Here is a 24,432-nt window from a genome sequence, read left to right as displayed (position 1 = left end):
AGGTTTACTAAAGATAATAACATGGAATGTTTTCATCGTAACAACGAGGTTTCAAAAACACTATCGTGTGACATTGCCAGATACGGCCATAACGTTTAGGCTGGGTTTGGGGTGTTACAAGCCAGCCATGGACACTACAGAATATTCAATTTGAAGAGTATTGATCCACAAAGATGGAGAGTAGCACAAACCATCCCAAGTTACTGCCCAAATAAACTAATTTAAGTTGATTTCAATAATTAAAAAAAACCCCTAAACTTCTCCTTATAACCGTTCCAACCCCTCCACTTTTCAAGCCTTGCATTTTCAAGCACCTAGCTAAATTTAGAAAAGCCATTCAACCACCCTCTCCTTAAATCATGGCCAGCCACTTGAGGGAGAAAACCAAGGCTATCCCATGATATTTTTAGAATTCCGATATTAGTATAAATAGGACCCCAATTTTCCTTTCAAAGGCATCTCAATCATTCTTCATTTCCTCTCCACTTGAGTTTTCTTTTCTTCATTGTCCATTCCTTTTTTTTTCCTCTTGAAAAAGAGATTTGCATAGCTTTGAGAGCAACCATATTTTGGCTATATTGAGGGTACTTTGGCTTATTTGTGATGGCAAGATAGAATAATTGAGGAGAGAGCAAGCAATTTATGCCTCGGGAACATCCAAAATCGACTAGAGTTTCTTCTTCCCTTTTTATATTAGTTTTTGTTCAATTCATAAACATGATTTCAACTAAGTATTTTCTATACAATATAATCATGATTTCTTAAATTTGATTGTGTTAGACTGATCTGATTTCCATCGTTTGCTTCATTTAGTTCTGTTAAAAGTTGTTCTGTGTTTTTTATCGATTTATTCATGCAAGTAAAATCACGATTAAGTTTTTTATGCATGTTTAATATGAATGAATGTATGAATTAATTAATTAATCTAAAAAAGGTTTAATTAATTGAAAAAAATACTTGTATAGTGTAATGTCTAATCATGTATAGATTAAATCTGTAATAATACCAAAACTATTATTACCTTACATAACCCTGTAATATGTTTTTCTTATGAAATTTTAAGTCTGTTAAACATAGAAATATGTAAGATAGGTTTAGTAATTAATTAAGTGAAAATATTTTTACTCAATTTGATTAGGGTTAATAATGATCAATTTAGGCATGGAATTTTCGTAACATCTTTTAACAGTGTGAACAATTTTAAGCTAAAAGGATGACTGTTCTAACACACGCATGCCATTGTGATAAACTTGCATAATTTTCTATGTTCATTTTAATTACATACTTAGATAGTATTTAGCTTAGTAAATTAGTTAGTTAATTCACTTTTATTTAATTGCACCACTTTTTCAACTCATATTATTTTTTCATCACCAATTTGTTCAAGTTCTGATTTTTCACGAAGAATTGATTGACAGTTCTTGTGGATACTCAATACTTATCACTTTATTACTTGTCACAAATGTGTACACTTACGCATTTTATTCATTCGAATTGTGACACTCAAGCTTTGGTTTTGTGATATCCTAGGTAATGTATGTGATCTTGCCTTGGGGTTCTTGGTCTCATGACACAACCTTGTTGGTGGCATGACATTGACGATAGCAGACATGAGCTTGGCTTGGGGAACTTGGTGTAATGACATAACCTTGTTAGTGTCATGACTTCAATGATAGTGGCACTGGGCTTCTTTGCTTCAACCATTGGCTTGGACTCGTGACCTCAAAGCCTTGTAGTTGAGACATTGTGGCTTGGCGTCATGACACGTCACACCTAGTGTCGCAACTTTCATAGCAAATTGCTCCTATTGGATTTTTCCTTGAAGTTTGTTTCCTTAAGGTGATAGAGGGTCAGTGTCACGACACCAAAAATTGTTGATGTTATCTTAATGTTTGGATTTAGTCATCTCCCTAAACAAACTCAAATCAACCATTAGACTCCCAAAGACATAGCTTTTCCAATTTGGGTCTCAAAAAAACATGAGAAAAATTTATTATTAACACTAAAAGCTAAAAATCAATAAAAAATATTAAAATGGCTTGTAAATTGCTTCAGAACATGATCATCCAGTATTCGAGAGATCATAATTTGACATGTCAAATTATGGTAGATCAAGCTCCCCTACACTTAAGTCTTTGCTTATCCTCAAGCAAATACGTAAGACACTAGCACATGCAACCAGACGACCCTTGATCAATGGTGAGACATTACAATCAATTAACAGATATGTATATTGCAATCATTTCTTCTAATATACAATGATGATGAATCATAAATTAAGAACTTCGAAAGTAAATCAACTGAGTTCATAGAGTTACAAAATAAATAGACATAGAGGAAATCATATAAAAGTATCATATTTCATATTTTTCCATCAAAATAAGCTACGTAGATATGATGTATATACACAAGAAGGAATTTAACTTATTCATTTCTCACTAAGGGTTCCAAGTTATGGCTTTATAAACGTAGATGTTAAGGTCATTTAGGACTTTTATTTTTTAGCGTTTCGACGCTTAGGATGGTGTGGATTCAAAGAAAATAACAACTCAAAATTGTTCAAGCACTAAGTATTGACATCGCAGCGTTGCTCATTGTTTCCAGAAAGTCAATAAATACAAATTCACATACAACCTATACAATTGTCTATTGTTTATTTTCACCATTTAGGCAAGATACATGCCTTCAATTAACTTAAATAAGCCTATTTCATCAACATTTCCATTCATAATCACCTAAATAACCATTCCACTTAAAACCTAGTTTACAAGTGACCCTTACAAACTTATTCTTTTTCAAACGGAGGTTTGTGGCCCAGTTTTGAATGATGAGCTTGAAGCCTTAGCGTGTACTGAAATATGTCATTCCAACCGAGGAACCCTGCCTTTTTATTTTCAGCTAGTAGATCTTCTGGAAAATGCCAAGAATAGGCGACTCGGTGTTGTCACTCTTGTGACATGCACCTCGAACTAAACGGAAGTCAAAAGAGTAGTTGGGACGAGGGATGGCTCTGGCCCCTAAGTGACGAGATAATTCCTCCTTGATCATGTTACATTCATACATGGGGGCAAGTACACAACAAGTACCGTCGGGGCCTCTAAGTCCGATCAAGGTAGGATTTCTAGGATTGTTGTTTTGGCTACTTTAGGTAAAACCACCACGGCATCTTCCATTAGAGTTGTTCTAACCATTCTTGAATTTTTAAAGAAAAAAAAGAGAACGGGGAATTACCTCTAAAGGAAATGTGAACTTAGGATGAAAAGAAACAAGAAGCTTTGACAGAAAATCAATCTAGTGCTCCAAAGATACAATAAAGTGTTAGGGAAGGTGTTTAATCCCAATATTCATAAAGAACCAAATGTCTATGACAAGTTTTAAATTTTAGACCAACTTTTCAAATCCTTTAATCACACCTCGACACTTGTCAAGTTTAAGGCCTTGGGATGTTTAAAAAAAGGGAGTACCCGCCAATATTTGCCCACGCACCTAGAATCTGTCAATCAAGACTAATTGTTTACATTCCCACCAGTTGGAATCTATAGAGTGTACATCACAGATGAGAAGTCTCTTATGACTATGTTGGGCATTCCACTATGTTGGAATCTACGCATGATCCGGGGAATTGGTCATGCATCCTTACTATTGGGGATCTCGAGTTTTTATGATTTTGTAGCAAGAAAAGCAAAGATCAAATTAAATAGTAGAGTAGCAAGATGTACGAAAGATTAATTATACACTAAAACAAGCCAACTAATTGAATCATCACAACAAAATGGTTGACCACTTCTCAACATGAGCCAATTAGATTTATTTGACCCTCGCCATGATAGCTCAACAATAAGGTTAACCTTCATCGAAGTTTCTTTTACCTACCCTTGGTTTGGTGGAGAAATAAAGGGGATCGAGAATATATTTATTGGAAGGAAACATTTCAGATGGTTATTCTTCCTGTTAAATGTTCAGGTTTTTCTTTCTAACCTCAACACTTTCTTCTTCTTCGATAGAACTAAGATCTCATTTAATCAGTAGATGATTCAACCTTTTGGTAAGTCTTACTGATTTGCACGTTACAATTATATAAGGGAAGGCTATTACAGGAAGACCCTGTACAGTGATCACATGTAGTTGAAATGTTAGTAAAATGTCTGTAATAGGGATTCTAATGGAAATCTTATAGTCTTATAAGTAGTTTTTTTTTACAAAAAGACCTAAAAGGTCAAACTCAATTTATTGAATCACTAATAATAAAATCATGGATATCCTTAGGATAATCCATATCAAAGGTCCAATTACAACTATTTTTAATAGTTTGTTTGTAAGGAAGATCCGCAATCTTATTACAGCTGCGGTTGGCCCAAATTACATCAACAAAATTAAAATTATCCATATATTTGTAGGCCTTATCAATGTGGTAGCCCATCATGGTTATATCCTTTCCACTTTTCTTCACCCTATTAACTAAGCTAGCGTTGTCAGTTCGAAATCACTTTTGAAATATTAAGGTAGCAAGCAATCTTCAAAATCTCTTAAAAGGCATAAAGCTCCACCCATTCAGCTGTCATTTCAAAATTTTTGAATCCCCCACCCGCACCAAGCACAAAACCATTAGAATCACGTGCAATCACACTATATCCAATTTTCTTATTAGACACAAAGACGTCAAAGTTTATTTTTGCGAAACCGCAAGAAGGTTTCACCTAGCTTTTATTAGCAAGGGTAACAGGAAAAAACGGCTTGTTAACTAAGTTATGGATTTGGAAGTCATGGCATAGGGTTTTTGCTTTATCCCAGATGACTCTCGCATCATCCTTCTTGCCCCTAAAAATAATGTTATTGCAGCTGTTCCAACTATTCCACAACATCGTTATGAAGTTGGCAATAACTTTCATATCCAAAGCGCGTATGATGTCCTAGATCCAGTTAATGCAGCAAGAATACTTTCCAACGAGAAACCTATTATCAAGGCCACTGAAAGCAAGAATAGTACGAGTGGTAAGGTGTTCTTTGAGAGCATGGATAAGGGTTTCTGCCCTCGCACTGCACCTAGGGCACTCATTCTTAAAATCTGGACAAATAGAAGCAATCTAGGCATACGTAGGCAGAAGATCATGACCCATACGCTAGCTAAAAACATGAATTTTAGGCAAAGTTTTCAACTTCCAGATTGTTTTCAGAAAAATATGTGAGGGACAAAGCCCACCTGCATGAGGTTAAGTAGTTACTACTACAGGATAGAGAAAGAAAATTAAAAGAGGAACTCCAAATTCAAGTACAGGTAGGTCTGCAGTGAGTCTCTAAGCCCGACTGCTGCACACTATATTATAATGCACACTATCTTCTTGAGATTAAATAGTTATATTTTCTTTGTGAAGCATTCACATGTATGCCTTGAAGTGTATGATCTGCTATATGTGTTAGAAAGTATGATTCTGTTAAGATTATGAGTGAAATATGTGTAGATGTGTCTAGTTTTCTATTTGAGTGATGCATGATGATGTATGATTGACATTAAGAGGGTTCAGATGGAGTGTCAGAAAATTATATGATACTTTAATGGACCCTGCAATGGTACTTGATGACGTCTATTAAGACAGTAAACACAAAGGCCAGTGAGGCAATTATTTGGAAAGACCATGGCCATGGAACATTCTAGAAATGATAGATGAGCCGCATTTGTATTATAGGATAAAACCTTAGGTGATGCTGAGTTTAGGCAAACCCATATCGCCAAACACGACAGGTTACCTAGGAAGCCTTTGTGGCTAATCTTGTGAAAAGCCTTTGTGGCGTATTATCTAGGAAGCCTTTGTTGCTAATGTTGTGAAAAGCCTGTGGCGTATAATCTGAGAAGCCTTTGTGGCTAATCTTGTGAAAAGCCTTTGTGGTGAAGTACTAGAAAAGTCCTTATGGCATATTGTATGGAAAACCTCTATGATGAATTCTGTAGCGCCTAAATGGTGAGTGGTTAGATCGACCTTACTGTGAAATTTTGGTATGTATTGGAATTAGATTCTAAGGGAGTTCTCAACATCGTATCCAACTTAGTAATCTATTAGAAAGGTGAGTTTCTCGTATCTGGAGGTAAGGTGTTGTAAGAGTCTGCCAAACCTTGAAACCCTCACTTTATGTATTAATCTATATTGAATATATTGGGCGATCAAAACCTTACATTCATCCAAGTCTGTTTGCCTGGGTTAATTGGAAAATTTGGTGTGAACTGCATTTGGTGATCACCAAAGTCAGTAAGAGAGTCAGTCAAAAAGGAATACCGATAGGAATATCACTGTAACACCCCGAAATTTGGGCCTTGAAGAAATAGTTTTTGAACAAGGGAACAGTTAAGAGACTGCACATAAATATTTAGTTGTGCAAGGAAGTGACATAAATGAATGTCTGCTTCAGTGGTTAAGTGATTTAGGAGTGTTTGGGAGTGTTTGAGAAGCCTGGGTTCAAGTCTTGGCTTTTGCAGAATTTTTAGTTTTTCTTTTAAATGAATTTGGACATTGGCATATAGGCCTTATATATAATAGTGCTTGTTTTATGACACAAAAATAGCTTCTGGTCTAGTGGCAAGGTGGCGTGTTGTATAATTGGGAGATTTGAGGTTCAAGTCCTGGGTTGTGCAATGGAGTATTTATTTTGCTGCTTGAGCTCTGTAGGCAGTGGAGTTGGACTGAAACACATCTAAGAGGAGTTTAAATGGAATTTGAATAGAGTTGTTAGGGGAGTTGAAGAGAAACCGATGCAGTGATTCAATGAGGGATAAGGGGAGAGATTTTATGAGAAAATCAAGGGAAGTAAAGGGAGAGGAGATGTGTGCCGAATGTGGACTTTGTTACTCAGGAAATTCAGCCAGAGGGGTATACTGCTCATTTTGGTATACCCTTCATTTCAGTTTTGTGTATGTTTTCCCTCTTTTTGCCTTTGGTGCTTGATTTTTGCAGAGATTTCGTGTACCTCTTGGGTTTGTTTGAGTACTATTTCTGCTCTTCCCTTTTATTTTTTCATCTTTGTTTTTGGTCGAATAGTTTTTGGTTCCCCTCTGTTGAATTCTCCTTCTTTCTTCCTCTTTTCTTTTTGTTGCTTCTTTTCACTTCTCCACTTTTCCAAACCTTTACCGAATTGTGTTGAAGTGGTTTCCTGTTGCATCTTACGTTTGAATTGCTCTTCTTTCTCAACCCCTTTTTGCACAACTGCTTGTCAAATATTGCCTTTCTCTCCTCTTCATCTCCTCTATTTTGCTTTCGGCTTGACAACTATTCTCTGACGGTTCGATTTTCTCGAGGATTAAAGGTGTAGCAAGTGATATTAAAATCATCGAAACCTCTCTCTCATCTTTCATCTTTCGATCAAGGTAAGTATGTAGTCTAGCATTCTAAAGTGTTGGCCAAGTGTTTTCTGTGGTTCCGTGAGTCATCATGTGTGGATTTAAACCACATGAACAAACAATCTTGTTTAATAATCTATTTGCAATGCAGATATCCATCAAAGAGATTGTAGTCAACCTTCGTCAGTGGTATAAGTGGGCTAAGCCACTTTTGACAATCGAGGCAAATATTAATTTAGTGTTGGTTAATGGTGTAAAAGAGGGAGATTAACCCTATTGTTTAGAAACTAATGGAAAGCCTTTTATGAATGTAGGTTTTGGGTGCTCGTGGATCTTGGTGCGTTTTCACAATCAGGTGTGTAAACACCCCATTGTAACCGTAGAACGGTAAAAAGCCGAAAAGTCAAAAATACGGTGTTTGAGACCACAAAGGAGTGCGATCGCTCGTACGGCAAGCCCAATCCGTGAATCATGGGCGATAGACTGTTGAAACCTCAGTGAGCATTTTCATGGGCTTAGGCCGTAATGGACCACGTTGGGCCGAAATGGGCCGTGTGGGCTGAATGGGCTCGTAGACCCCACACGGATGAAATCCTCGATTTGTGGAAAATACTGGACTGAGCTATGTAGATCTCATAGCCGTGGCAAAATCTGGGCTAAACAGGCCGTACGAGCATGTGGGCCCACTTGGGCCGAGTAATGAGCCTTGGGCCCATTTACACTATTACGACCATTTAGGTTACCTAATTCACTCGAGGTGACTGCGGACCTTACGAGAGGTTGATATTTGCACTGAGACCTCAAAATAGGTAGAATGACCAAAATACCCCCATACGATAAAATGATCGAAATACCCCTATAGGGTAAAATGATCGAAATACCCTCATAGGATAAATCGAACGAAATACCCCCATAGGGTAAATCGATCAAAATACACCCAAGGGTAAAATGATCGAAATATCCCCATAGGGTAAAATGATAGAAATACCCCTATAGGGTAAAATGACTGTTATACCCCCTAAGAGATTAAATGACTCTTATGACCTTATGTTATGTATGACTGATTTACTCTATGATATGTATGACTATGATTGAGCATGAAATTTTGTATACACGTATGATATAATGTCACGATATATTGCATAGGGATAGGTTGTTATATTTGGAGGAAGTGTACCGTACTGATAAGGTTGCACGGTTCGTCTAAGGCGACTGTGGACCTACTGATGGGTATATGTCGTTTATTTCACTGATAGCTTTGTTGCAATACTATTTAGTGCCGCAACTGGTGCTAATCTTGGTGTGTCTGGCTGGGTGGGTCGATTTTATCCCCACATGATGTGTTTGGCGAGACGGAGTGGTGTGTAGAGGCTGGATTGCGTAGGATTTCTAACTGCATATCTACACTGATTAATGATTTTGTACTGTTACTGCATCAATTAATGATATTACATATTGTTCACTGCATGACTGATATTTGTTACTATTCTGGGCCAAGGCCCCACTTATACTATTACTGAAATTGTGCAAAGGCCATACTGATTACTGGCATTGTGATAGGCTCAAGCCCAATCATTTACTATTACAGGAAAGGGCTTAGGCCCACACTGAACTGGACTGTTACTGTAACGGGCTCAGGCCCAAACTGTATTTATCTACTGTTTAATTTTGGGGGTATTTTACTATAATAATGGCCTTTCTGGATTTTTATGTTTACTTTGGGGTTTCTATTGTTTTGACTTACAACTGTTAGTAGTAGGGATAATCGAGTTTTCAAAATGAAACAAACGTTTTAACGCAATATGCACAAATTGGTAAACTGTTTTAAAAAGCTTCTGCGATAAATAACGTTTTGAAAATTTATAACATTTTAAAAGTGATTAGCTTTTAATGATGCACGCTTGGAAATAAACAACTCATTTTGGAATCACCATTTAATAAAAAAATGATTAATTGATTTTAAAGATTTCAACGACAACAAGTTTTACGCTAAACACCTCAATGTGACACCGCTAGATTCGGCCATAACTCCTTGGCTGAGTTTGGGGTGTTACATTTACCTTGGGGAATGTATTCAACTACTATCTTCAAAGGGATAGTTAAATAGGATTCAGACTATGAGGTGAATTTGTAATCTGCCAATTAGATGGATCTTTTATAGGATGTTCAAGGGTAGAGGCATGCGTACTATTATCCACCAAGAATCAGAAACATATTCTCAAAAGTCTGAAAAGAGGTCAAAAAAGTCGAGGAATCCAACATCATCGTTTAAAGGTAAAACTAGTTGAAACTCACTAAGTCCCATTGAACTTATGGATGTTTATTTGCAATGTAGGTTATTAAGTGAACCAGTTCGCTAGAGGGGACCAAGCCAAGTATGTGCCAATGTGGATGATCGCAGAGCTAGATTATGCATACAGAGGGACACTTTTGAAATTATGTTTTCTAATTGCAAGTAGAATTATACATCATGACTGGGTCTATTTTAATGAAGTTTAATTGATATTGTCTTACACTTATTGGGAATCAGTTGTAATTAAACAAACGTGAATCTATAGAATCTTTGACTTAATATAAAATTAAATAGGAAAGCAATACGTTCAATAAAGTCTTCGCCCGTTTTAAAATTCATGTTAGGTGTTTAAGTCTAGTAATATCCTAAATTCAGATTTAGTAAATCGGGTCAGGTATAGGGTGTTACAATCCCCGTCATGTCTCTATCAATTCTCCACAAATCTCCTCATACACTATAGACCCTAATTGGCATGCCAACTATACATAACTTTGCCTGGACAATTAATAGGGTACCAATAATCAATTTACATTTTATAACCAATTCATATATCCATTCAAATTCAATATCCTAATTTCCTTCCAATTTCCATTATCAATTCATATATGTCCAATTTAATATAACATAGTTCATACTGTATTCATATCACATATCATATATTAATTATATCAAACTCTTTTATATTATATCTAATTCAGTCCAATTTCTCGACATTCAATATCAGTAAATGCGAATTATTTCATAAAACAATATAATCTTACCTTGATAGATAATCATGGAATCAACATGCATGTGTATATATATAATGAACTCGAATCATAAATTACAAACTGAATTTCTCTCATCATTTGTCAACGACTCTCGCTTTTTCTTTCAATTATAGAAGCAATATCAATTTATATCCAATAAATTAAAATAAAACCCAGCATATTTTGCATTTTATTCAATTAAGTCACTATACTCAAGATATGCATATTTTTCGATATCTAGAATCAGATCAAAATTTGATTTTACATTCTTTCACTAGTGACCCTGATTTGCCGCAATTTGTTGTAGCAGATTAAACTATTCTTCGTACTTAATAAGCTCGTAGGAAATGAATTTATTTATGTTTTGTTTAGTTTTCATTTTTAATAGATACTAAAAAGATGAATTTTAGTAACTTATATGACCGTAGGGGACAAAGTAGGCCTAAAGGTAGACTAACATATTTGGTGAGTGTGCAGGACATGTTTCGGGGGCAAAAAGAGTGGACTGCCCGCGATGTTGCAACACAAAGCTTCGATGTCATAACACAATAAACAAAATACCCAAAAGGAGTTGTCTACCTTCGGTGTCGCAACACAAACATAGGGTGTCCTGACACAGCCCTGAAATCAAGCCCTATTTAGTAAAGTGCCTTCAATGTCAAAACACAGGCCAGAGAGTCTCGCGGCACCGACGTGACGTGGGGAATTAATTAGCCAAGGGTGCTTCCATCCTCATAATGAACTTTAACACAAAAACCTCAGCCGAATTAGGTCAATGATCTACGGCCAACCCTAGACCTAAAAAGAGAATTGTTCTAAACACTTTATAGACAACTTTTTACTTAGTTTCAATTTCACTTTCACTTGTAATTTTGATTATCCTTTAGTTTTAGATTTTATCTTCGTTTTCTATTTCATTCTTTGCAAGGATTGGATTGTAGATCGCCATTACTCTTCAATGGATTATTATTCGCACGTTTATAAATATATCAGGATTTCTCTCATCCTTGTTCTTAGTTTATTTATAATGTTTATATTTTCTGTCAATTACTTTGCATGTGTTAAATCTATGGGGAACTAATCTTGTAAGGAAGATTAACGAGTGGATGTTGGATTAATTAACCTCTATGTAGGGTTTCTTAATGGATCAGCTAGTTGGGACATGAAAAACTTAAAACCCTGGACTTGAAGACCATAGGAAGTCATATATATGGGAATGAACTCAAAATCAGTATTGCTTATTCGTGAAAACCTTACCCCAATCCAGTCTGCACTATGACATCAAGAGATAAGTAGTTTTTGCCGACTCATTAGGTTAGTGGAAGGTTGAGAGGCCCTGCTAGGTTAATAACTAGTTGATTGAGTAGAACCCGAAATAGGAGTTAATTATGAACACTGAAGCGAGTTATTCTTCCATCATTATAAATGCTAGAATCTATAGTTTCTCTCCATTGTTATCTTTATTACTTGTTATAAACTAGATTTTATCATTACCCTGGAATTAATTGTAATATAATTTAATTAAATTACTAGCTAGAACCATTAGCATAGGAACTAGTCTTAGTTTAGTCTCGCCTCCCTTGGGTACGATCCTCGATCTACTTCCCTACTTTGTTGTAAAATTATATTACAACATGACCCGTATACTTGTTAACATTGTCTACATTCACATCCTTAGTAGTAGTATTCTCACTTCTGACGTTGGCATGTCGGGAGCTGGTCAAACCCTATATTTTCTATTCATAGCATAATCTCATGATAAGTTTTCAATTTATTTAGTTTAGTCCCTAATTTTACAAAACTATCTAACAAGTTTATTTTAATTTTGAATTTAGTCCTTTTTCACAATCTAAGCATACTAACTAACTATCAACTTCAAGCCTAATCATCAATTTTTCAATAACGGTAACTTGTTAAAAACATAACAATTGAACAAATTAATACATGGGTTAGCTAAATCAAGCTCCATGATCATAAATTTATAAAAATTTCATGAATTTTAGCTTTGTTACCTTAGATACTTGGATGGCCAAAGGCAATCTTTAACAATTGTGATTTTTCTTTCTTTCTTTTACTCTAAAGATGGTGGAAGAAGATGGAAATAAGTTTTCTCTTTCTTTCCACTTGATTTAGTATATATATACCTTAATTAACTTTGTTTAATTAGTTAAGTTAAGCATTATTATAAATATATTAATTCTTAATTAAACTAAGTGGAGTCCACCATCTTCATCCACTATTTACTATTGAAAATTTTTAATTAACCATTTTGATCCTGAGCTTTAATTAAAACTCAATAGCAGTTGGACTTTTACAATTTAATTCCTAAGCTTTAATTAACAACTTTTTCGGCTAAGTTACTTAACCGAACTTCAATATATTTTCATAATAACTCCGTAAATATTCCTATCTTATATTTACAAACTTGATTTAGGAAAATAAGGCTCCAAAACTGCATTTTCTAACACCATTGAAAATCGAGTCGTTACATAAAGAACCATTAATTAAATATAAAAAAACTATTACAAAACACCTTAAAATAAAAACCAATGACTTCAAAGTAAATTATTCATACATATCACCAGCTAACCAAAAGAAGGATCGATTAGTGAAATAAAAAGTTGACTACGAACTCAAATTTGAATAACATTCAGCATAAAGGCCAAGTAATATGAAATTAACATATTTACTTATATAGACACCTAGTACATGCCACAAATAAAAATAATATGTCACCTTAATACTCTTGTAGGTCTCAATGATAGTGTGATGTCCTAGATTGAGCTAGGCTTCAAGCCTCCCCGAATCAACAATTTATGTGCAAAAATAACAGCACATAAGGAAATAATGCTTAATAAGTTTAAATGGAATTCACTATATTTACCTTGTTAGAGGTGAGCATACGAAATGCCATAAGAACATAAATATTTACTACAACATTCTCAACTACATCACACAAGGCAAGTTAAGCATAATAATTTATAATTATTTCAACTAGTACGATTAGTATAATACATATAACATGGTTAATATATATTTTTATCATTTTATGGAACACAAATATATATTATTGCAACACATGTAAAGAATAGCTTTTCTTTAAAGTTCATAGCACAATAATTTCATATTTAATTTTCCATCATCAAGTATCTATCCTTATAAAGCTTTTCACCCAATGTAACCTTAGTAAAATGGACTTTGACATACGAGAATCCACCACCGCGCCAAGAATGCTCATAAGAGCATAGAACTACACCACAACAAGGCACATAAGTTCAAAGCCTGAAGCTATCATGTGCATCTCTCCACCACACCAAGATAGCCTCCGAAGGAATAGTGTACATCTGATGATCCTCAACGAATGCTAAACCATCGAATGACATGATATAGCTCCAACTCTATAATAAATCATACATAAATTTACATATAACCCTAAATGGAATGTCATCCATATCCTATACTTTCTACAAAGTTTACATGGGCATAAGTATTTATATTTTCCACTTTACAAATAAGTTACACCATTCATAAGTATTTATATTTTGTTTAAAGTTACACCATTCATAAGTATTTATATTTTTCACTTTACATAGCTCGTTTGATTGACATATTGTTTTAATATATCATATCATAACACCAAAATTTATTCTCATTATGAAAGTTAACCAAACCATTGTACCTAAAATATCCATTTTCAACTTTTCATTATCACAACCAATTAATATACCTTTTTAACAAAACAACTACATTTTCATGCTATATTTCCTATCATGTTAACTACTTGATTTTTCTATCATACTTTCACATTCAATTAACAAATTAACTATATTAAACTAACTGATACACACAACATGGAAATATAAAGACTTCCATGAGAACTTACCTTTCCTAAAAGTAACAAAAATAGATAGAGGCTTCTCCTTTTTGCTTTGCTAAAACCACCTCTAGCAACCTCTTTCTTTTCAAATACATACAAAAAACAATTTTTACATTATTTAAAAATATCAGCATAACATTTAACAGTCATATTAGTGGCTTAAGAACCCATTTAAAGCTTTTAAACATGTAATGAGATGATAATGTGCTTGAAATTCATTAACTCTTACACAGAATCCTTCTCTCCCTCTCTAGCTTAAAGATTATCACTCTAAGTTTAAACCCTAGATATGATGGTGATGAGATTGATGAGGGATTTTGTGCTACTATGGTTTCTAAGTGATGATTTTGAAAGAAAATAAATAAAAACATGGAAGATTAAAGTAAAAATAAGTGAAGTGTGAGAAACTTTGAAGAAGAAAGCCTCTTCTTCTTTTTTGTATTTAAAATTCAAGCTTTCGCCAAATGGTCAAAGGTTATTAAGAAATAAGTGGTAAAAATGCAAGTTCAAACTAATTTCATGGTCAGTTGTTCCAAAAATCATCTCATTACCACACATCAATGTAGACTTTAGTATTTAACTATATTACGATCCAAAATATCTTTAAAAGTAAAATTTCTATTTTGCCCCTCAACTAATTTTTTACCCGATAAGGCCTTAAACTCAAAAAAACTCTCAATATGCATTTAATGACCTCAAAATAATATGAAAATAATTAAATTCAATAAAAATGACTTTCTTATCGGATATTCAAATAAAATTATTGAAACAGACTTGTATGAAATATTGAAAATTTTTGGAGTGTAGAGCCCGGAGGTAACAAAACTCCGAACACATCAGACTTCCGAGATCAAATGAGCATATAGTCCCTATTGGTACATCAATCATATCCTAAGCATTGCACTAAGTCTAATAGGGCACGTTATAGCTATGGATATCAAATATCAATTAAGACCATCGACATACTTATTATTCATTCAATGTCATAGACTTTAGAGATTGTTAAACAACTTTTTTTCTAATTTTACGTATAGGAACCAATAAGTGTTTGGCATATATACATATTTAAAAACTATTAAATTAAGCCTTAATATAGTACCCCAAACTTAGACTGAATGCCAGGTCAAATTAGGAGCATTACAGTGATCGCCAAAGTGACTCACCTGATCAATCGTAAGATTATTATGCATTGAAACATAAAATTTAAACATACTAATATTAAATCATTTAACACAATCATATTTATAAATAAATATAATTAAAATAAAATAACAAAAGTTTATCAAATAACCTATAAGTTTCATAAATTAAAAATCTAAGTACCCATCAACCAAATTAACAAATACTAAGTACATGCCAAGGCTAAACTAAATGAAAACCATCTTAACAAAATAAGGTTTGTAGAGACTCTTTAGCAATGCAAGGTCAATCATGAACTCAAGAACTCTTCCATCCAAGTATTACCTACGCACGAAATCAAAAACTTGAGCACTAAGTTTTTCAAAGCTAGTGGTGTTCTACTGAAGTCAAACAAAATATCATATAGTTAGACTAAATTAAAAGCACTCAAACATTATATAAAATACATTTAAGTCTAAAAGAAATTCAATAAAAATAACCACAATCGACAAGGATCAAACATCAAAGTTTATAGTCTCACTTTAATCTGACCAAGTAGTCTATAAATTAATCATTACACATTAGGCACCATAAAGAACTATTTAGCCCAAGTAACCATTTGTGGGAAAAACATGTTGGACACACGAGTATCCAATCAAGCCCCATAATTATAAGATATAAATGATACCGATACTCTGAAGCATGCAAAGCACGACTTAACTAACCAACACACTAAATGCACAAAGTGCAACGATACGATACTCACGGATGCATATAACAACTTGCATGAATATATATTTAAAGATTTTTATACTCTATGACATGTCAATTATACCTAGATAGCTTTCGTACAATGTTTACGAGGGCCAATAATAATTATAATACTCGATTTTTGCTCGTGAACACATATGCATACTTTCAATACACAATAACAATAACAAGGGTATTCAATGGATAGCACATTCACAACAACAAGTAATTTAGAAAAATTATAAGATATTTTAAACAATAGAGAACACAAACCGAAATTCTAAGTGCCATTTCCTAGAAATGAGCAATTCTCAACAACCTTTACTTTCGATGATTTGCTAATACAGTAACAAATTAAATACCTTGACTTACCTAAACTAAAATTAATCAAAATTCAATCATACTCTTATTTTGAAAGATTAAAAATACTTAACTTAAGCTTATAATTAATCAAATCTAAATCAATCTAACTTAATTTTAGTTATTAACTTAATAGAGAATCGATCATAACCATTGGACTTTGGAAATCAAATGAGCTACTATTTAAAAAATATATACGTATCATATATTATATATTTTAAATATACCAATAAGTTAATGAATAATAATAGTAATAATATCTTTGTACACATGTAGAATATGACTTTTTCAACGTATAATACTTCCATATATATACACACACGCAATAAATATTATTAGAGCATAAAACATTTCAACGAATAATAACATAATATATATATGCACATATTTAAGCTTACACACATCATTAATAGTGATTCATACCATCCTTTCGCCAATATTAGATTGTTTTATGAAGCATGGAACAGATTTTGTCAATAACTAAACATCATACTAATGACAGAGTTTAGAACTTACTTGAGCAAGCAACTAATTTGGTCAGAAAAACAGACAGTTTGTATAAGGAAATCAATGTCTAAAATATGTGTCGAAGGAGTTGGTGTAATCAGGGTATTATAATAAACGAAACATGTAGTGCAAAGGTACAATTGTGGCGAAAAAGGGTACCGCAAGAGAATAGGAAGATGGTGGTTAAAATGGAAATAGTGAAAGGTGTTTGGTCATTAACTAGATCAAGTTCATGGTGCGGTACGAAGTAATCGGATTGAGATGATGAGAAGATAGTGGATGGGATGATTTGGAAAAGAACAAGGTGTTACCAAGTGCGTAGCTAGAGTTTGACAAGGGGCACAGCCTCTTTAAAATGAAAATTTTGATTTAATCCTTTAAAAATTATAAAAATATAGATTGTTAAAATGATGGAATTGCAATTTTACTATCATAAAAAGTAAAATTTAATTTTGGCCTCCTAAAAGAATTTTTTAGCTCCGCCCCTGAGCGTTATGGTGATACAACAATGGGAATATGGTGGCTAAGATTGTGCGGGAAAAGAAGTTTTTGGTCAGGCGCGGATAGGGCAACAAGTTAAGCATTGGTGCAAGCTAATGAAGGGTCAGGGTTGTGTGATGGTCAACTAGGTATGACGATGAGGAACGATAGCCTAAGTGCTAGTTGTAGGACCAAGAGAGTTGATAGGACCAGTGAGGGCCAACTGACATGAAGTTGAAAGAAAATAATGAGAGCAAAACCTTAACAACATGTTTTATTGGTTATAATAGCAGTGCACTACAGCCCAATTTAGTGGGCCCATCACTAAATAGTTGTTTGGTTTGTTGTAATAGTTATTACAGCCCTATTCCATATGGGCTTATTCAGGGTAAAAATGTATAATACAATTCCATGCTCTCCCCACTGAATGGTGATTCAAGGAACGGGTGAAGTAACAAATTAGCCAAGGTTTCAATTTTACCCTTATCTCCTCCCACGTCTGAAATCTACAATTGAATTTTTTTCATTCTTCTTCCTTCCACTATAATCATCTCATCTTCACTTAATCTAAACCTTTTTTTATCTTATTTTCTCCCAACCCTATCTACGTTGCACACTAAAACTCTTTTTCTCTTCAATATATTTACAAAATTGGAATGCTTGATAGCTTAATCCATTGAAGAAAATAAGTGAAGCATTTTTCGAGTCATTTCATAGGATCCAAGATAAGTTTTAATTCGAACCCAAATTTCAAATGCCCTAAATCTGAGGTTCTTATAATGGGTTTTCGCTTATAGATCTAATCTGTCAATTCTTAGTTTGTTCGATACTCTTTTATCAAATTGTAAGGTTTTTGCATTAATATGAATCTATTATTTTTTAGTGATTTTTGTTGAAATTGCAATTTTATTTTATTCATTGTTTTTTATTATTATTTTGTAGATTAATGTACTGCTTTTAAAGTTGATTTCAATGTAATTATTGTGACAGCCCAAAATTGACCCTAGTCGGGAAGTGGTTTCGGGACCACAAAACCGAGTCATAAAAATAATTGATTTCCATATTCTATGCTTATTATGTGTGTACATGAGTATGTGGAAGTTTCATTCTCCAATTTTGCCAATTGCATGAGAAATTATTAAATAGGGATTGATATGAGACATGGTGAAAATATGATAGGCTAATTTAAAATGGTCTATTAATGCATGTTGTGAAAATGATGGGTTTGCATGTCAAATTACCCAAAATTTGAGCTAGTGGTTGGCCATGCTATGGGTGGAAACATGTTGGGAACATGTTGGCCTAGTGAGGTATGTAGGAAAAAAATAAAATAAGGGGCATGGGCATAAAATAATGAAAAGGAGTATGATGAATACAAAAAAAAATGTGTGTAGTTGTTCCCCCCCCATTGCCGTGAGCTAAAGAAAAGAAAGGAGAAAATTTTTGTTCATCCTTTCTCATCTTCATTTAGCCGAAACTAGAAAGAAAAAAAACAAAGAAAAAAAATGCTCATCCTTTGGTTCATCCTTAGCCAAAAATTTTAAGGAGGAAGGAAGAAGAAAGGTTGAAGAGGTTCGGCCATGCATGTAGCTAGGCTAAGGTATGTTTGATGATGTTCCATGAGATGCATGCATGTTTTAGTTGTTAGCTTGAGTTCTACCTAGCCCATGGTCTAAATCTTGCTATGTGATGGAAATGACACTCGGCTATGGATGCATCATTCTTGGTTGATGTTTGATGTTGTGGTGATGAGGCATGAGGATGAGTTAAGATTCGGCCTAGGTGGAGTTTGTGTTAATGCCATTGCATGCTAAATATGAAGCTTGTTAATGATGCATGTGATGGTGGCTTGATGATTCTTGAACCTCCTTTTTAGCATTTTTGAGTGAGCACATATGTGCATTGGTTGCTAAATGGAGAAGAATCGGCTAGCAAGTTGTGTGCTAAGGCCGAATATAACTTTTGCATGTTAATGAGCAATGCATGTGTTAAATTGATGGAAAGGGAGAGGATGCTTTACTAGTGTGTATATGTGTGTATTAGCCAAGTTTTGAACTTGAAACAAAAGGGTGTTTAGTCAATACAAGTGACCATACTTGTAGAATGTATTAAGTGTTGAAATCGGCCCCAAAATAGACATGCATATTCGGCCAAGGGGGAAAAATTAGCTAAAATGTTGAGTTTGATTCATGATTCCGTACATATGTGACTTTAATGTCTAATGTATAAATATGGGCTAAGTGCCTTGTGTTCCTCTTTTCGATGCTCAAATGATTAAATCAATTTATTTGTTTAATTAAGCTCAAGAGCAAAGGGGAACTAAATCCGATAAAGGGAAGGAAAAAGTGGTCGAATAGCTATCGGAATCGTTCGACAACACCCGAGGTAAGTTCTTGAGTAAGAGAGCTTAAATTATGATGTGATTAGATCATGTTTTAAGCAAATTAAAATCATGCTCTTTGTGTGGCTATTGAGCCGAATTTGCAAGAATGATAAATGTCTTGTGTTTGAGTTTTGCTAACGAAAATGAAATACGAATGGGCCATGATTTATTGTTAAATGTGCATGGTTATTTGAATGATGTCCGGGCTAAGTCCCGAAGGCTTGTGCTAAGTGACAATATCCGGACTAAGATCTGAAGGCATTTGTGCGAGATACTAATTCCGGGCTAAGCCCGAAGGCATTTGTGCGAGATACTAATTCCGGGCTAAGCCCGAAGGCATTTGTACGAGATACTAATTCTGGGCTAAGCCCGAAGGCATTTGTGCGAGTTACTAAATCCGGGTTAAGTCCCGAAGGCATTTGTGCGAATTACTATAACCGGGCTATGTCCCGAAGGCATTTGAACGAGGAGCTATATCCGGTTAAATTCCGAAGGTACGTGATTTGGGAATGAATGAACTTGCTGTAAAATTCCAGTTAATACTCTCGAAACATCCCAACATTGAGGTATGTTTCGTATGTGCTTGAATTTAGTTGAGCCCTTACAAATAAGTATTCGCTTAGTTGATAAAGAGTTGATCTTTTGTGTATGTACATAAGGGTTGATAATGTGAAGCAAGTACGATATCGTAAATTTGTGCATATGAAATTATCCGTTTAGCTATATGAATGCTATACTTTTGTTGTGCTGGAATTCCTTGCTCAAAACTTACTAAGCATAAATTGCTTACTCCGTTTCATTGCTCCTCTGTTTTATAGATTTGGTTCTCCAGCTATCGGACTCGGGATCTTGAAGTCAAAGTCGCCCACACTATCAAAGCCCCCCCTTTTGGTACAATTTTGGTTGAACTTCGAAATGGCATGTATAGGACTACCCGTTTGTTGTGGGTCGGGGACCCTTTGGACTTGTATAAATTTTGGATAGCCATGCGAAAATGGCTTATATGTGTTTGAGTATAATGTTATAATCATTTGGTGTGGATATGCTTGACAAGGATTGGCCACGGGGATGGTTAATCACTTTCATAAATTGTGCTATTTATGCAAAAAGGGCTAGTTGAATCATGGAAACCATGAAATAGGTAAAGTCTACCTTAAAGGCAGATGCTGACAGCAGCAGTGATGTAGATTTGGAAAATCACTAAAAATAGTAGGAATGGAATTAAATAGTGAATAAATTATTTAAACAAACCTTGATGAAACTACTTTCATAGGAAAGTAACAAAACAATCATATGGACAGTATGTTAAGAGATATTCAGGTTCTCGTGAGACAGGGCCAGAACGGTTTCTGGATTCCCTGTTCCGACTTTGTAAATTCATTATAAATTAACCAGAGATAATTAGGAGTCATACCATATATGTATAGATTTCTCTCTGAGTCTAGTTTCTATAGAAACAAACGGCATCAGTATTGGAGCCCTGTACAAGGAGATATCCAAGTCGTAATGCGCAAAGGTCAGGGTAGTCGATCCCTGTAACATGGGAGACTTTGACTAATAAACTGTACTAATTGGCCTGACCAAAAATTCTAGAAAAAAATATGTAGATGGGAATATGAGTCTAGTTTCAGGGAAAAATCACGAAACTGATTTTCGAGTTGTGAAACTCAAGATATGATTTTTAAAGCGACTAGTACGCAGATTGGCAGTGTCTGAGAAATATTTTTTATAAGGGGTTTAAAGTCTGTTAACACCTCGTGTTCGACTCCGGTGTCGGTCTCGGGTTCGGGGTGTTACAATTATTGTATAATCACACTTGTGAGTTCTAATTATTTTTAGTTAACGAATGTTTTCCTGGGTTTAATATCATTTTCCTTTTTATGGTAATTATTTAAAAAATAAGGACTTCCACTATGACAATGGGTTTTCTTATGGTGATTTCATATAAACTTGGTGAAGTGTAATCTATAAATCCAAAATTTTCAAAGACCAACATCAACAAGTGTAAAATCTATACTTCTTTTACTAAAAATCATATTTCCATTTTCGTGTGGCAAATTTTGCATTCATGAAGCTTCTTTCTCTTTTCTTTTGAAGCCAAAGATGTCCCAATTTTTTTTTTTGGTTAAAGTAACCAGTAATTCAATAATTCTAGAAAGAGTAGATATCTTGTTTATATTTGTCAAAGTCACAACACACTTTACAAGTAGATATGTGAAAATTGGTGAACATTGTCCATGAAAATCAAAGAGAAGCTTTTGTTGTATTTGTGAAAATTCGGTGTGGTTTTCTTTTTTATTTATTTGTTTATGATGCGTTAGGTTTTTCTTTTAAAAATTCTTGCATATCAATTTAATATCATGGTTAATGGTTTCTAGTTGTGGTAAGGTTGTAAAATAAATCTGTTACCTTTTGCATTTGCATTCATCAACATCAATTTGCATATTCGTGGAAATAAACAAGTATCCGTTTTTAGAAATTAACAATTTTAATTTAGTTTCATTTTGTTGATGAATCAATTTAATAACAATGGTGGAAGTTGCACACCTTTGATCTTCCTGATTGAATGATGCTTTGAATCGATTATTTGATGTTTAAATCACTTGTTTGATGCTTTAAATCTTTATGCTATTGATAAACACAAACAAATGGTATGCAAAGAAAGTATTTGCAGCTGCTTTGAATCGATTCCTTTCTACTTTTACTCGATTGTTTTGTTATTTGAAAAGATTCATTCTTGTTTACATTGATTCTTCTCTTGTTTGAATCGATTCATTGTGGTTTAAATCGATTTTTTTTGGAATAGATATTGTAATAGCATAAGGAAAAAGCTAAAATGGCCAAACAATATCTATTCCAAAAAGTTAAAATGACCAGAAAATCTTAATAACTCTTTTATTGAAGCTATTGATAAGGTTAAAGAATTAGTGGGTCCTAAGCTCTCTATGAAACTCCTGTTCAACTTGGTAAGCAAAAAAATTTCCATCTTTTACTCCAAAGATGAAACCTTTGTTGTATGTATCGTTGTATTATGATGATCATACATTTGTGTTTTTATTTTTTTTAAGACCTATGAATGAATCAAAGCTTTTTCATACAGATTTTTTGTTTTGTTTGGTTGCAGAGTGATTTGAGGAACAGGGATGACTTGGAGAAGCTTTTTTCTAAAACAAAGTATTGTCGATTGAATATATATTGTAATCTTTTTTTTTTTGGTTTTGATTGTTTGCATCACAATGGTCCATTAATTTAGTGTTACTTTACAGTTTCATTTGGGATTATGCTTGCAAATAACTTAAAATAAATGTAATTTGACTAGTGTTGAATTGGATTTCACCTATAACAATTGGCTCAGGTTTGATGTTGTCATATATTTTGCTGGCCTTAAGACTATTGGGAAGAGTCTTGGTAACCCTCTTCAGTATTTTGACAATAATTTGATTGGCACTATGAATCTGTATGAGATCATGGCCAAATATAATTGCAAAAAGGTATAAGAATGTCTTTAAAACTCTTTGTTTTCCTTTGTATGGTATATTTATGGTTTCATACTTGTATTTCAACAAATCTAAGGAAGATGTTAAATTAGTATAATTGTTATAATTCCTTATTGATTTGTTTCTACTTGTTTGAGTCTTCAAATAAGACCGTTTTTTATCTCTATGATATGTCTAAATGTGAGGATTGTTTGAGTGCCAAGAATTCAATCAAGGAGTTTATTACATGTCAATGCTTTTATGCCAAAAAAACAATAGTTTTTGCTTGTACTACTTCAATTCCACCAAAGTTTTTAGGTGTTAGTAACCATGAACACCACTAGAAAATGTGATTGCGTCCTTATTCTTCTTTTACTTTGGTGTTATACATATTCACGTGTTTTTCTTTACTAAGCAGATGGTTTTCTCACCCTCCGCAACTGTGTATGGCCAACCCAAGAAAATATCATGTCTTGAGGATTTTGAGTTGAAGGTCATGAATCTTTATGGATGGGCCAAGGTAAATACTAGTTTGTTCTAAAATGTTTCTTTTCTTGATTCACAAGAATTGTACATTTATTGTATTTAATCGATAAACTTTTCCTTATATTTACTAGCTTTTCCTTGAAGAAATTGCATGAGCTATTCAAAAGGCTAACCCAGATTGGCGTAACATTTTACTGCAATACTTCAATCATGTTGGTGCTCATGAGAGTGGTAAAATTGGTGAAGATCCAAAAGGCATCCCGAGTATGGAAAGTGATTCAGATTGAAGATACATCAATGGCAGCAGCAAATCCCTTTTTCTTTTTTTTTATATTTTTGGGGAATATTTTTAGAGTTGGTGTAAGTGGGTTGGGGAAAATTATAGAGAAGATAAAACAGGGTTCTGCTTGTTGGGGTTTGTTTGGTGTATAGATGTTTGATACTTTTCGTATATATAAAAATGAGAATAATTATTCTTTTTGGATCAATATTTGTAATTTTGGCAACTATGATCTCAAGAGATTTATGTTATAATTTTTATTAATTCATATTTTAATAATAATTATATTAAGAATATTATTAAATTATATATCATTATTTTTATTAAATTATATTTAATAATTAT

The 24,432-nt window shown here is 33.8% G+C and overlaps 1 pseudogene; it reads left to right on the top strand.

Annotated features, from left to right (window-relative positions):
• The first annotated feature begins 3,061 nt into the window (after window positions 1-3,061).
• On the top strand, window positions 3,062-24,105 carry LOC121219166 (bifunctional UDP-glucose 4-epimerase and UDP-xylose 4-epimerase 1-like; annotated as a pseudogene).
• Window positions 24,106-24,432: the final 327 nt, after the last annotated feature.

This window comes from Gossypium hirsutum, chromosome D07, assembly GCF_007990345.1.
Source record: "Gossypium hirsutum isolate 1008001.06 chromosome D07, Gossypium_hirsutum_v2.1, whole genome shotgun sequence".
Classification (NCBI taxonomy): Eukaryota; Viridiplantae; Streptophyta; class Magnoliopsida; order Malvales; family Malvaceae; genus Gossypium; species Gossypium hirsutum.
Note: the sequence above shows the minus strand (reverse complement) of the source record. Positions and strands in the feature narration are given on the sequence as shown.